The sequence below is a fragment of the Protopterus annectens genome, chromosome 6.part0 (genome assembly GCF_019279795.1).
Source record: "Protopterus annectens isolate FY-2018-M chromosome 6.part0, PAN1.0, whole genome shotgun sequence".
Taxonomy (NCBI): domain Eukaryota; kingdom Metazoa; phylum Chordata; order Ceratodontiformes; family Protopteridae; genus Protopterus; species Protopterus annectens.
In genome coordinates this window covers 1159731262-1159747587 of record NC_056737.1, presented here as the reverse complement: position 1 = coordinate 1159747587, position 16326 = coordinate 1159731262, and the positions used below count along the sequence as shown (strand labels likewise).

The following is a 16326-nucleotide window of genomic DNA, read 5'->3' as shown; positions in this document are numbered from 1 at the left end:
GCATAGGGAGTCTTTGGGTGATGAATCTATCCCTCCAGCACGTCCTATTAATAGCCGTGTCGAGGTTTAAGTCTCCCGCCCTTGTGGCTCTGATGGATCTAGATTTTTTGAGGTGAAGCATATTCATCAAATCTGGGTTTGACATGGCCTTGTATGTTAGGCAAAGGTCACCTCTGAGCAAGCGGTAAGCGACTGAATAGAGCTGGAGTTCTTTCAGTCAGGCAGCATAGGACAGATTTTTGAGACCCTTTATCCTTTTGGTGAGGAACTTTTGTGGCCTCTCCAGCTGCTGCAAGTGTCGGGTCAGATACATTCGAATGGGGCATTGTACTCAATCATTGGTCTGATGAGTGATGAGTAAAGGGAGACTATGACCTCCCTTGATCTAGATGAGAATCCCTTCATGATAAGGTGGGCAATGTAGAAGGTCTTCCTAACTACTTTAGCTACATGGGTGTCGAATGACAGACTACTATCAACCTGGGTCCCCAGGTCCCTGATAACTTCTTCTGTGCTCAGTGGATTGCCACCTATTTGGTAGCTAGGGGTAACCTTGTTTTTCCCGAAGGGTATGACTATGCATTTTTTGGCATTTAACTTTAGGCCGTGGCTCTGGCACCAGTTATCCGTTTCTGTGAGACCCTTCTGAAGGATATCTGTGTCAGATGTGTTTTCTACTATGGCGCCCAGTTTGCAGTCATCTGCAAACTTTGTCAGCCATAACCCTCCTGTGTTTGCTTGTACTTCAGAAAAGTAGATGCCAAACAAGAGTGGGCCCAGAACTGAGCCCTGTGGGACACCACTTGTGACAGGCTTTGAGTCTAACATGGCGCCAGCAACTCTGACCCTGTGGGTTCTGTCACTCAGCCAGTTTGCAACCCATCTTGTGATGTATGGGTTAACATTTAAGCTGATGAGTTTTTCAATGATACCCGAGTGGGGTATTGTATCGAAGGCCTTAGCCAGATCGAGGTAGGCTGTATGGACTGCCTTTCCCTCATCAATGGCTTTGGTGACTGTTTCAAAAAGTCAACCAAGTTTAAAAGGCATGATCTGCCTTTGACAAAGCCAAACTGGGTTGGATCCAAAGTCTGCAAATTCCCTATGTCTTTATTTATGAGGTCCATTATGATCCTCTCCATGGCTTTGCAGATAAGGCTTGTCAAGCTAATGGGCCGGTAATTTCCAGGGTCGGTGGAGGCACCGCCTTTGTGAAGTGGGACCACAGTTGCAGTGCGCCACTCCCTGGGTACGTATCCAGAGATAAGACTTTGATTAAACAGCTGTCCTAGCTGTGGGTTTAATTCCTCATTGAGTTCGTGGAGCACACAGCCGGGGACACCATCAGGTCCCATGGATGCTGTGTTTTTGCTTTGGAGAGAGCAGTTCTCACTTGGGCGCTGGAGATGTTTGGGGGCTGCAATCATTTGGTATAGATATCTCTCCTTTTGGGGAGGGGCGAAGTTTGCACTGAACCTGTCAGCCAGTATGTTGGCAATGTCTGTAGGATCAGTAATCTTCACATCATTTTGAACTAGTTCTGAGCATATCTGGGAGTTTCCTCCTAGGTTTCTAACATAGCTAAAGAAGGCCTTATGATTGTCTTTTGAGTCTTTAGCTATTTTTCTCTCGAAATTTGCTTTGGATGATTTTATGAGAGCTCTTAGTTTTTACTTATAGTGATCAAGGGTGTCTTACCTTTTAAGGATTTTGCTCTATCTTGTAGTAGCTTCCTCCTTTTGTTGTAGAGTTTGTTTATGGCTGGGGTCCACCAGACTGGACGCTTGCCTTTGGTACAAAGAGTCTTTGTTTTGCTTGGGATTGCCTTATCCATGCAGTCCTGCAGGTGCTGGTAGAAGGCATTTGTAAGTGATTCAGTGGCTTGAGTACTGTTTTCCACTGCCTCGGGGCCTTAAAGGAGACCACACTAGTCTTTAGAAGTGTGAAGTCGGCTTTTGAGAAGTTCTTTACTGTGGTCTTTTTATTTCAGGTGGGGGTGGGATGAGGACCTCCAGCGAGATTAGTTTGTGATCTGATCTCACCAGTGAGGGGTATACTTCGGTGTTGAACATTGTGCTCCCATGTTCGTGATGATGAGATCAAGTATGTTATCTCCTCTTGTGGGGATGGTGACTAGTTGTTCCATGGCATTTGAGTTTATGAATTCCAGGAACTTTTGGGCTAGGGTGTTTGGGCTTGAGTAGTGTTCCCAGTCTATATTAGGGTAATTGAAGTCACCTAGTATGATGGTGTTTGGTGATACATTTATCCCCTCTAGTGTTTTCAGGAAGGCCATGTGAGGTTCCTGAGTTTGTGAGGGTGGCTTGTAACATGCTACAATTTGCAGAGCAGTCTTGCCTACGGTTAATTGCACCTGGATGGTCTCCGATGCATCGTGCGTTGCCACCAGTCTTGAGGTGTGGGTGTCCTTGATGAATATGGATACCCCCCCTCCTTTCTTGGTATTGTCCGGATTTTGGGGCCGGAACGCATGATATGAGGTAAAACCTGATAGCGCTGGGGTGCTCTCAGGAGCCTTGAACCAGGTTTCTGTCACAGCACAGACATCGATGTTCTCCATACTGAGAAGGGCCTCGAGTGCGTGCATTTTGAGATTTAGACTTCTGGCATTGAGCAGCATTACCCTTAGTTTTTTTTCCTTTTTTGTGTTCTAGGGTGGTAGGTTTAGAATTTGAGCCTTGCCTAAAAAAGGCACTATGGGGGTGGCAAGAGCCTTTGCCAATATCTGGAATCCCAGGGGTGACAGGTGCAAGCCGTCCCTTGCGAAGCAGCGTGGCTTGTCCAGCATGTCATCCCAGGCAGACAGATACTTAAGTTCTCCTAACAAGGCCATCTTTCTGGGTGAAAATTTTAATGTTGTGATAATTCCCTAGAATGATAAACTCTACCAGGGATAGACCATTTGCCTAAGTTTCAGACAGAATTACAAGCCTTTATGGAGAATTTCAATTTGATAGGTATTTGGAAGGTTCACCACCCCACAGTCATTGATTGCACATACATGGGAAGTGGGGATATTGCTTCGCAAGTCTCTTAGAAATGTTGCTGGTCAGTAGCAAGGAAACAGCATGGGTAGTGAGGTTGCCATATCAGATAATGGCCTTTCCAATCATGCAGAGTTAGTTACAGAAATTCATTCACTTTCCTTTAGACAATGGAGTATACATCCATTGTAACTGAAAAATGTAGATTTTGTGACCTCCATTAACCACTGGATTTAAGGGTTTTGGATGCTGAAGCAAGCCATAAAAAGGTCTACAGTAAACATGTGGGAAACATTTAAAGCATCCTGCAAGCAATTGCTTCAAAGTTTTGTTAAGGCTAGGGATGAACCATTAAGTAAGGGTAGGACAGCCTTGGAAAAATGCATTGCAAAAAAGGATTATTTAGTAAGAGAAATACCAAAATATGAGGGTGTCTCAAGAGCTGGAACAATTAAAAGAACAATACAGTTATTATGTGCAGATGTACTAGCCAAATGGGATAGATGCAGGCCTTTCTTCTGGGCCAAGCGGATAGTCTCAAATAAAGTCTTACCACACAACTGTCAAAGACATGCAGGGAAAGTCTAATTAGTGCTTTACAGAATAATGAAGGTAGACTAGCCATAAACTCTCAAGACATAAATCAAATTCTAGCTGAGTAACATTGGGAATGTGTACAATCCCACAGACCCCCAGTCTTTCTCAGTTAGTTAATGTAGTTGATGCAGTTAATGCTCCCAGTGTGACATAAGGAATAGCAAATAAGTTAGTGAGACCCATCACAGTTAATGAAATAGTGGAGGCTATAGATTCCCTACCTTTAGGGAAAGCCTCTGGCCTAGTTGGTCTAACCTTGGACTTTTATACAACATTCAAGTTCAAGTTAGTGGTCCTGCTTCTGGATTTTTTCTCTGAAGTTCTGATGCAGAAGCAATTCCCACGAGAGGTAGCTTGGGCCAAAGTGATAATGCTTCCAAAATCCTCACAAGACTTGCATGACACAGGTAGCTACAGACCTATCTCATTATTTCAAATAAATTTAAAGGTATTTTCTAAATTTCTGGCTAGACAAACTAAGATGATCTGACCTAAACTTACTGGAAATAATCAGCAAGGGTTTATTAAGGGGCAAAGGGGGAGTCTAGGCCTGATTTGGATTTGGCTTAATATGCAGGCCTCTTGTGCTAAGTAGGGATATAATGTGGCTGCTATGCTGTTAGACTATACTAACTGTTTATGATTCTCTATGGATAAACTGGGTTTTTCTAAACATTTTGTAGATTGATCCAAGTTAATTTATACTGATCCCACTACCATCTTTATTTCAAACAATATCTTGTCCCCTCCCCTTTACACTGCTGTGTGGTAGTAGACAGGGTTGTTCCCCCCTCCCCACTATTTATCCTGGCTATCTATATTTTGGATTTCAGCTTACTGGTGCATTTTAATCAAATTTGGATAGACATGCAGGAGGTACATATTCTGCTTGCTATCTGGTTTGCAGATAACTGTGCAATGTGGATGTGCAACCCAGACAGGCATGTGAGTGCATTAACAGGGTTTATCCAATAGATGTCCAACATCACAGGACTTTTTATGAATGAGGCAAAGTTAGCCATATTTCCCTTAAGTGAAATAGCTCTTAGACCCCTCAAAGCCATGCCATTGCTACCAATTAAAATAGTAATGAACCATGCATATGTGGAAATACATATGACTGTCTGTTCAACACTACAGTAGAGTTGAATAAGTTGAATATTAAGGATTGTGCTCAGGAAGTTAAGGAAACTTTGGCTAAGCTATTAGGTTTAAGCTGTTTTTTTTTTCAATATGATTCAAGTGATTAAGATGTTTGCCTTACAAATGTTCTTGTTCATTTGCAGACATCTACCTAATGTTATGCTTTCTAGATTTCTGGAACAATGTCAAAATTAATTAGCCAGTTCTTATGGCAAGGTAAACCTCTCAGAGTGAGTCATTAGAAATTCATAATACCCAGGACTAAAGTATAATTTGGGCTACAGAATCTGGCAACATATGGGCAGTTGGAACTGGGCTGGTACTGCAGTGGAGCAAGGGCTAAAACCACTCCAAGTGGATAGAGGCAGAAATGTTTTAAATGTTTTGCAAGAGATGGGGATGGTATCCTTCTCATATGAGCCATGAGACCCCGAGGAGGGGGGGCTCGAGGGATGATTCAAAACAGATGATTTGGCAAAACCTCACTCTTGGCATATGATCTCTCTCTGTTATGGAAAAATATATCCTAATTAGAATCAATCACTGTAAGATATAGTGGACTTATTCAATTAAAGGGGGTGTCATGGTTGTAAAAGATATGTGTAACGTTAAGACTGGTATATAGTTAACTTATAATGAGTTCTGGAATCTGTTCCCTACAGTCACATTCAAGTAGTGGTAATATCTTCAGCTGACAGTCGCTGTTAGGAGGTGCTCTGAGATTTCTATACCCAAAATTTAGATCAACAATATTCTCTCCCCAGGTAATTCTGATACAGCTGATAGGATTCCTCCAAGGAAAACATGCTATACTGTATGACCATGTCAGGTCACAGAAAGAGATAACCCTAAATGAGCTTAAGTTGAAATGGGCAAATGTTTGTGAGCTAGAGATTTTGGTCAATAAATGGGGAAGATGTTTACATCTAGTTAATCATCCTAGATTATGAAATTTATCAACATATGCTGCTCTTAAATTGGTTTATTTCTGGAAATAGAGGGAGACATACACAGACTGAACAGTGTTGGAGACATTCATCAAATCAAGTACACAATTTTCAATTAATTTGGAAATGCCATAAGGTACAACCATTATAAAAAACCCTAATTAACTGTATTAAGTCTGTCTTAAATATTTCTCTTTTGAATATGGCAGCCATTAGGTTTTGGTTGTGGATGTTAATGAATGTATCCCACAGTTAAACAACGGTACATTGATTTCATTGAAAAGTGCTGTTTTTACATTGTTTGCCTTAATTTTTCTGATTTGGATGCTCATTCCTATTGATTTGAAGTCTAATCTTCACATTCTTAGCAGTGAGTTAAAAATAGTGAAATAACTCCTCCTCTCTTTTGCGGTTTCTGATAGACCAAGAGATACTAACAATAAGAGCTGGAATTAAGCTGCTTTGGGTTGCTTATTAACTGGAATAAGAGTTTTCTCCCACTTTGTTAGGCTTTTGTTACATTTGTTTCCTTTAATGGTTGTAATATTGTACTTTATTTGTTTGTATTTGATGATTTACTGACTTATATGAAGTGCCATTTCAAAGATATCATTCTGTATAACAAGAAAAACCTTTTATACAGCGAGCAGACCTATTTTTTAATTTACCTTTTTTGTTTTACACTTTTGAATCCTATGTGAAAATTATCTTTAAATATCATTTAATAACATTTTGAATCTCCCCAACTTCATTAACCTCTCCCCCAGATAAAAAGAAAAAAAATATAGACAGTTGATTGTTCTAGCATATACATTTTCAGATTCAATACTCTTTAGAAACAGTAACCACTATCTGTCAACAGGATGAACAGTTCTCAAAATGTTTTTTATTCTAATGCTTGAGAATTATGCATACTGCAATCATTGAAGCTAAAAATCACCAATTTTGCTTTTGACAAAGAAAATTCAGGAAAATAACAAAGGATACATTTTCATAAGAAGAATTTGCTAGAACATAGATGTCTGGAATTAGGTTTATATTTTTATTTATAAAAGTCCATCAGGGTTGTATCCACAGACAAGACCACCATACATGTTTCCACTGTCCCAGACCATCACATCCATGCCACCACTGACAATTAGTTATCTTCTTTATCCTACCTGGAGTTCAGTATTTGTAACAAATTTTTTTTGTTGTCTGGTCCTGTTCATAAAGGATCCAAAATAAATTCTAAATGTTATCAAAAGTGAGAAAAAAATTAAATCAAGTTGTGAGATTAAGTTCATATATATATATAATTTTAATGTTGTGTCCTGACAAAATTGATTAATTGTGAAATCTGTTATATTTTTTCTTTATATCCAAATCAACATAATCATTTGACTTTTTTGCCCAATTTCATAAAACTGATATAAGAAGTATCCTTGGAAATGTGTCATCAGATTAGAACACTGAATTTTATAATCTTAATCTAAATAAAATTTGATTGGTGTTCTATTGATGAATAATAGGTATTTAGAACAAACATGGAGTCATGCTTTAAATGAAAATTCAGTCCATGGAAAATTCAGAAAATTCATTTAATATAAATTATCTTTTACACATTTTTGAAATGAGTAAAAATGAATATATTTGGAATATTTTAAATAGAAATCATCTAATACTATAAAGGGCCTAATTTTTCAGATGTGATTATATAATTAACATAAAAAAGGGTTCTTGGCCATTTGCTAAATATATATTTTTAACCAAAACTGTGCAAACATTGATTTTTACTGAGTCACTTAATTGGTAGCATCCATTATTCTATGGAAATATTAAAACACTCCAGGCTATCCTAGAAGATCTCCCATATAAACTTCCTCCACACATTTTTAAACTTGTTGCACCAACTTAACATTTGTGGTATTAGTTCATTAAGAAATGAAAGACTGGTAAAGAGTGTATCTTTAATTTTTCATCATCTTTTTAAATATATGTGACACTTTTGAATATTAGATATATGGCCATTAAGATTTGCATAGTAGTGCCCTAAAAGTTTTATTTGCCAACAATTCTTTATTTTGAACTGAATTATTAGGATCTAAACTTAAATTTTATTTTGTCTTAAAATGATTTATTGTATATATAGCCTGTATATTTATTTTGTCTGCAATCTGAAAAAAAAACTTCTGCAATGAACTTTTGGCATCAAAACCCTAATAAAATAATATCAGCCACATATGGTACAAATTTAATATTATTACTTGCAATAGAAATAGGATTAATTTCATTATGTTTTTCTATAAGTCTATGTAATGTTCAGTCACATGTATGAAAAGTGTTAGAGATAATGGACATCCCTGCCTTAATCCTTTTGTCTGATGAAAAAGTGCTGAAACAAGATTATTGAGCTGAGTTTTAAATTTGATATGCTTAAATAGGGCTTTAAGTAAACCATTATTAGGCTTTTGAATGTTATGCAATCGCATTATTTAAAAAAATATTTGCTACTTACAGTATCAAGAGCTTTGAAAACTACTAAAACATAGCAAGCTTTGGTCTGTTATTACTTTTCTGTGAATTATTTTTAATCAAATAGCCTGTAGAATATGATAAGCTATAACTATGAACTGTTTTGGTAAACAAAAAGCAAATGCTGGAGATGTTCATCAAATTAATTTTGAAATGCCATAGGGTACAACCATTATGGAAGACCCTAATTAATTGTAAGTCTGACTTATGTATTTCTCTTCAAAACATGGCTGATTTTAGGTGTTGGTTGTTGGGTGTTACTGAATTTATCCCACACATAAACAACACTACATTGCTTTGGTTGAGAAGTGTCATTGCTATGTTGATTGCCTTAATTTTTCAGCTTTAGAAGTTCATTCCTACTAATTGGAAGTCTATTCTACATACTCTTAGCAACTAGTTAAAAAATTACCTATCTGTGATTAGTCATTTAATGGTGGATCATTCAGTAATTTAGCAAGAATTTTATAATCTGCATTTAATATGGCTATTGGTCAGTAATTCTCTATTAGGAGAGGGGTCTTACCTGTTTTTTTAGCATAATAAAAGTTGCTAAAGAAAAGTATTGATCCATTATGGCTGCAATTTCTACTTAATTGGCATAAACTTGAAACAAATATGGAAACAGTTGTACCAGAAATTCTTTACAAATTCCATGGGAAGCTCGTCCAGTCCTAATACTTTATTTAGTGAAGTTTTATTAATTATCTTGCTTATTCTTTCAGGCAAAATTTAAATTTTTGGAAATTTAATTTATTATTAACCTATTTTAAATGTCTTCTTGCTCTAATGAAAAAGTATGAGTTCTTTCCCAATTAGTTTGGAGCAAAACCTGGAAAACAGATGAGTTCTTTCCCAATTAGTTTGGAACAAGACCTGGAAAACTGAAATAAAACTTTTTTTAGTTTCTGTAACTAATCCATTTACAGAGATGTTTACTGATTCCTAAATGTGCCAGTTTTTCTATCAGCTGCACTGGTACCACCGTATTAAATGCAGAGCTGAAGTCTATGAACAGCATCTTCACATAGTTGTCTTTGCCCTTTAAATGCTCCAGGGAGATGTGCAGTGCTACTGATATTGTATCAGCTCATAGGTGCCAGAAGCTGTTAAAGACTGAGGGGGGCAGAGGGTGACAGGGGCACTTAGTGAACTAAAAATGGTAATTTTTTTATAACTATTTGCTACCACAACATAGGTTCACTTGGAGGACATTTTAAGCTTAGCCAATTCCCTTTTGATGCTTGAATTAACATTTTCTGATTGGTCTTAGCTATTCCCATGGCTGATAATTGTATATTAGCCCTAGTGAGAACAACGGTGATCATGCCATAGATAATTTGAGAGGGCCATGTAATGGATGCAGCATTTAGGAACTGCCTCTATCCATTAGTGGTATGAGGGATATCCTGGAGTACATTTTCTATTACCCATCCTTAGATCCAAGTTGCATTTGAATATGGATGGATGAGCTTTGCTTTATTTTTATGGATAGCCTGTTCCAGAACAGTGGTAGCCTCTGTGATATATATCCATCTCTCCACAACATTCAGTTTAGACACCTGGACTGAGTATTTCTGATGCCATTTGACTTGCTGATGTTCAGTAGGTCCATCTGTATTATGTCAGAGGATGCTTTGTATGCCTGATATGTCACCTCTAGGCACTCTGTAGGATACTAAGTATAGTAATAAATCTTTGAGGTGGTCCATGCAAGACCTATTGTTTAGGACTTGTATCCTTTTAGTAAGGTATCTCTGAAGGTATTCCAATTGTTGCATGGGGCTGGACAGATACATGCCAAAGTGGGCATTATACAAAATGATTGACGTAATGAGAGCTTTGTAAAGGGGGACAACATAATCTCTAGATCTACTCACAATCAATTTGTTTATAAGCTGTGCAATATAGAAAGGGTTTATGATTCTGGGCACATGTTGGTCAAACGTTAGGTCGCTGTACACACAGTTCTCAAAGGCCAAACAATTGGATCAGTTCTCGGAGGGCATTGTCATGATTTTGACACCAGTTATTATTTGGGACAAACTTTCCTGCATGATGGTTAAGTCATTTGGGGATTCAATAACTTCTCCTAGCTAGCAGTCATCTCAAAGTTAGCTGGCCAAAGCTCTTTGGTATTTCCTTTTACTTTTGAGATGTATATGCCAAACAGAAAAAGTCTCAGCACTGAACCCTGGGGGACTCCATTGCTGACTGGTCTCTTCCCCTGTTTTGATCTCCTGCATCCTGTGAGCCAAGTTGGCAATGCAGCTGGCAATGTAAGTGTTTGCTCCTACATTATTCATCCTTTGTACTACACCTGAGTAGGGGATTGTGTCAAAAGGCTTGGCCAGGTCAAGGTAATGTGGTGTGAACTGTTTTACCTTCATCCATAGCTTTGGTAACAAGAGTAAAGCTTAAAATTTGCCCATGATTTTGAGTTTTTTCACACTTTCCTCTGGGCTGTTTTCAAGCACATTTTTAGGGCCATGCATACATGTATGCATTCCTTGATTCACCTTCCTGATTGTATTAAATTATATTCCTTGTATAATACAGCACACTTGTTAGACTTAAGTTAGAGCGCATTTTAAATGTATTGTTTAAACATTTTTCCAGTAGGCAATGTAACAAAAATGCATTAACCAATAATGACAAAACTGCTCTATTCAGAACATTTCCATCATAAAGGTCTACTTCCACATCCAACTGCATTTTAAATTTATTGTTTGAACATTTTTTCAGTAGGCAATGAAGCAAAATGCATGCACCAATAATGACAAAACTGCCCTATTCAGAACATTTCCATGATAACAGTCTACTTCCACACACAACTGCATTTTAAATACATTGTTTGAACATTTTTCCTGTGGGCAATGAAGCAAAATGCATGCACCAGTAATGACAAAACTGCTCTATTCAGAACATTTCCATGATAACAGTCTGCTCCTACACACAATATATAAATACAGAAACACAGTAGTCTGTAAGCCATAGGCATGTTGCACAGCTTCTTGAACTTATTTTCAATTGGGGAGGGTGCAAAAGGCCAAAAACCAGGGACATTTTAAACATTGCATGTATAATTTTGGAAAGTTGCTTGCATAAAACATTGCAATCACCATGCATTTCACTGCCAAGTTTTGAACCCAAAACACTGTGCCCTATAGTCAGAGCAGCATACCACTAAACTAAACCAGCAGCTTCTTGAAAGACAGAAAGACAAACTTAAATGGCTACCATATCATTTAGTGAATTCAGTTCTCACTTCTCCCCATAGCTCTCAACCTCTTAGCACAAAAATACACAACAAAGCCAATAATGGGGGAATACAGCCCCAAAATAGGGACACATTTCAAATACGGATTTTATAACCTTAGAATTATAATTTTGGAAAGTTGCTTGCATAAAACATGGTTGCCACCATGCATTTCACTGCCAAGTCCTGAACCCAAAACACTGTACACTATAGTCAGAGCAACATACCACTAACCTAAACCAGCAGCTTCTTGAAAGACAGAAAGACAAACTTAAATGGCTATCATATCATTTAGTGAATTCAGTTGTCACTTCTCACCATAGCTCTCAACCTTTTAGCACAAAAATACAGAACAAAGCCATTAATGGGGGAATACAGCCCCAAAATAGGGACACGTTTCAAATATGGATTTTATAACCTTAGAAATATAATTTTGGAAAGTTGTTTGCATAAAATACTGTTTTCACCATGCATTTCACTGCCAAGTCTTGAGCCCAGAATACTGTGCACTATAGTCAGAGCAACATAACACTAAACTAAACCAGCAATTTCTTGAAAAACAGGAAGACAAACTTAAATGGCTATCATATCATTTAGTGAATTCAGTTCTCACTTCTCATCATAGCTCTCAACCTCTAAGCACAAAAATACAGAACAAAGCCATTAATGGGGGAATACAGTCCCAAAATAGGGACACATTTCAAATACTGATTTTATAATCTGATAAAATTCCCAGAAAAGGTTTTGTTTTACCACTCCTGCAAACGGGAAAGAACAGAACAAAAATGTGAGGTATAAGCTCACAAGTGATGGTGGCTAGGGACTTTAGGCTCTTTTTATCTGTACCCAACATACAGGGTTTGAGCCTGAGTACCTCTAGCCACCTACTCTGCTGGGGGCTTTTACACACACATACAGCAGTTCTGCTGCTTGTAACAGCTTCTGCAAACAAACTCCATTCTGCAGCTTCTGACTAACAGCAGGAAATGCACTGATGCTAACAGCTTCTGAATATCGCAAATAACCGGAAATGTGCTGATGTCATTGCGGGAAACAGCTGGGAAAAAATGAAAGGGACAGAGGTGATCTGCAAAAGTGGGGGGCTCCCCTCCCCCCGTGCTCTATGGTCTGTAGGCAAACTGCAGTGGGTTAAAATCAGGAGTAGGTGTGATGAAAGATGCTTTTTGATCAGCCGTTCAAAACATTTCATAACAGTGGATGTCAGAACAACTGGTCTGTACTTGTTAGGGCTGTTGGGATTGGTTTTCTTAGGTACTGGGATGATCTTAGTTTCCTTGTAGCATTAGGGTACTTTTGTCATGGCAAGAGAGGTGTTAAATATTTCCTTGAGCACTGTGCATAGTTGATCAGCACAGCCTTTTAACACCTTACCCAGTATGTTGTCCTTCCTGGAGTTATTCTCCTTAGCTCTCTTCTTACCTCCTCTGTGCTGAGGTGGAGTACTGCATCCTTCTCATCAGTGGGTAGCTCAAATCTACCAAAGAATATCTTCAAACTGTTCAGGAACTTGATGCTGTCCTCGCACTGTGCTGACCTGAATTTGTAGTCAGTGATCTCCTGTATGCCTTGCCATAGTCTCCTTGCATCCTTCATGTCTCCAAAGTGGCTCTCTACCTTTCTGCCATACTCCATCTTAGCCTCCTTTATACCCTTCATCAGATTACCTCTTGCTACACTTAGGGCTGCTTTGTCCTTAGCCCTGTAAGCTGCATTTCTCTCCTTCAGAAGCTCATATACCTTAAGGGTGAGCCATGGCTTCTGGTTAGCTCTAATAGTGATACTCTTGATATTTGTTACCTCATCAACACAGTTTGAAATGTATGCCATCACTACCTCAGTGTATTCATCAATTTTCAGATGCTGATTTACTGTGGCTGCCTCCTTGAACATATCCCAATTGGTTCGTTCAAATCAGTCTTAGAGGGCCTCCATAGCCCCCCAGGTCATACCCTGATTAATTTAATAATTTATTTCCATTAAAATTTCAGTTATTTGTAATTGAAAGATTGGTTTTCAATATTATTCTTGTTGGCCAATTTCAATTGTTAGGATATTTCCAGCAAAATACCAAATATATAAGCTTTGAAAGCTGCCCTTAAAGAGAGAATAATATTAGATTATATAGCATTATTTGCTCAAAATTCTACTATATCTTGTTTAATTTCATCCTCATATTCATTAAATACATTTTTATTAGAATAAAAACAAATGGGTAACTACTTATTTGTGCCCTCAGTTTCTAATAAAATTTGAAAATGATCAGACATGACTCTAGGAATATGTCCACTAAATTATCAGAAATGAAGAAGTTATCAAGCTTAGTAGACTTTCTGAGTTTCAGTTCTAAGTGTGTGTAACACTGTTTTGATTTGTTCCTGGATAACCAGTAATCAATCGTTCATCTTAAATCAGAAATAATTAACTTAGCCTTGTTAACTATGTAAATGGACTAATTTTATGATAAATTAACATTAAACTCATAGCTTGATATTGGATTTATTCAGTTTTAGTTGCCTTTCTGTCAAACCTTGAAGAAATTCTCAATAGTTAGTAAATGGTCTATAAATACTCCCCAAAATGAAATTTAAATTTCTATACTGAATTTAGAATAATATTATTCTGTGATTGTCATTTATTTTCACATCTTTATTTGGCAAGCAGACATCTTGACACTGTAGGTCTGGTTGGTGTTATTTGCCAAACAACAAAGTCATTTGTAAATCTCAGGATGTAGTTGTACCACATCAACAGAACAAACTGGGATAAAATAAAATGTGTCTTCTTTAATTAGGCAATGAATATAAGGTTTAGAGCAACTCCTCTGTTGTGTATATTCCAGTTATGATGTTTTATGGTATATTTCCCATTCCCTTATGTGGCATTAAAAAATCTGTGCATGTTAGCAGGAAGCAGATGACTGCTTAACCGAATGTAAACAGGTACAATTATGAAAGATACTATGGTCTGCAGTGGGGTTTTTTGCACGTTGTAGTTAGGGTATGAGCTTAATTGATGAAAACTTTCACATGATCATAAAAGTACAGCTCTCTGTGAATGTGAAATATTTCTCAGTATATTAACACTAAAGGTTAAGGTTTGTTGCACATAAACGGAAAGGATTAAGATTACACATACAAACCCAACATATTAATTTTCTAAGATGTGGTATAAAATTAATTTAATTAAGACAGGGATTGAATATAACTTTCAAAGGTAATGTGCCTTCCCTCTTTCTTCTGCTTTACTACAATTGCGATCTGAATTATTACTTTTCTGAGTGCAGAAACACTAGTGTAATGGCAGGAAACTGAGAAAGACAGATGGCATTTTAAGGGATTTAGCATGGTTTGTTGAAAATGTATTTGATTATAAATATATATTTCCATAGGAAATACCATTTGTTTGAAATATGTAAGGTACCATGCTCTACAGTTATTAGCATTAACATCCAGGAAATATTTAATTTTCAAGTAATCATTGTCAGTCATTCTTATTACTTCAATTTTTAAGTCTTCCTGCCAAAATAACTAGCTAGTGTGCCTTTGCAAAACTTTTATTTGATTTTATGCAGACATCATGGAAGGCAAATACTGTTTATATAATTTATGTACCGCACGTTCATTCTATCTTCTCAACTTACCATTTTGTTTCTTCCAGTTTTCATAGATACACTGAAACACGAGAAGAGAAGAAAGCTGACTCAGGGAAGCATGTTGGCAGGGAGGAGAAATATCTGTGAATTTGTATTTATCTGTCCCTAATCAATGAAAGAAGGCCACCCATTATTATGAGCAACTGGAACTGTATATTGAGTAATATTTTGTTATGTTTTCCACTGGATATCCAAATATATCACATTGTGATTAGGGCATTCAGATGTAGCGTAGCTCTATGGTTTATTGCTATATTTCTTGTTCAGCAGATTGTATTAGTGTTTTAAAACAACTGCAGGAATTTGACAAATACCATAGCTGTCAGTGTTGATGTTCGGTGTGACCTTTGCAAACAGGAATTAAGTCGTCACTGAAGGGTGTTTATTTCTCTTCTATTTTTGTGACATGTTGTTAGTTTTTGGCACATCTAAGTATTATATTCTAGAATATGTTTTCTAAATGTAAATTGTTGCAAAATATTTCAGAATTACAACATTTTGAATTTTAATCAATCATTTTTTATGTTATGAATGTTATGAATTGTCTAAACTGTCTTATTTTATGCGGGCAACGAATAAATTTCTCATACAAATTTTCTTAAAACTGAGGCCATGTAAGCCAGTTAGAAAATATGAAATAGATGAATAGATTTTATCAATCAAAGCTTTCATTACTGAGACATAATCTACATTTCAATGACTAGTATATTGTTTTTACTTTAACAGACTGCAGGCAGTTGCATTTTCTTGGAATTGCTGTTAGTTTCAAACCTTAGTTTTATATAAGAAACCAGACATGATTTACCAGAATATAATCCACAACAGAATATTCATAAAATAGCACTATAAACTCTTGATAACAGCAGTCAGAAGGCAACATCTGAGAATGTGATCAGAGTAACATAACATCAAAGTGATTATTTCACTTTACATATGGAACAAAATAATCTGCATCTCTTCAGGCAAAAAATAAATGAGCAATAATTAATATCCACCTAAATCTTAAGATTCTTTTGTTAATCCCTGCTGCCATTATATCTGAATGCATTAGTATTTAGTATAATATTTTCACTATACAGTACCTCATTGACAATAAATCAGTCAAAGCTACATGTGACCAAATAAACGTCTGACACTTTAATTTATTTGCTTGAAAGAAAAAAAAGTATTTTTCTCCCAAGTGTAGCC

At 36.9% G+C, this 16326-nt stretch overlaps 1 protein-coding gene across 1 annotated transcript in view; it reads left to right on the top strand.

Annotated features, from left to right (window-relative positions):
- Positions 1-15877, top strand: part of SLC4A10 (solute carrier family 4 member 10) — a 3247445-nt gene extending 3231568 nt beyond the window's left edge. The window contains exon 26 of the mRNA XM_044074780.1: positions 15144-15877. The gene's annotated coding sequence lies outside the window, so the exon portion shown is untranslated. The remainder of the gene's footprint in view (positions 1-15143) is intronic.
- Positions 15878-16326: the final 449 nt, after the last annotated feature.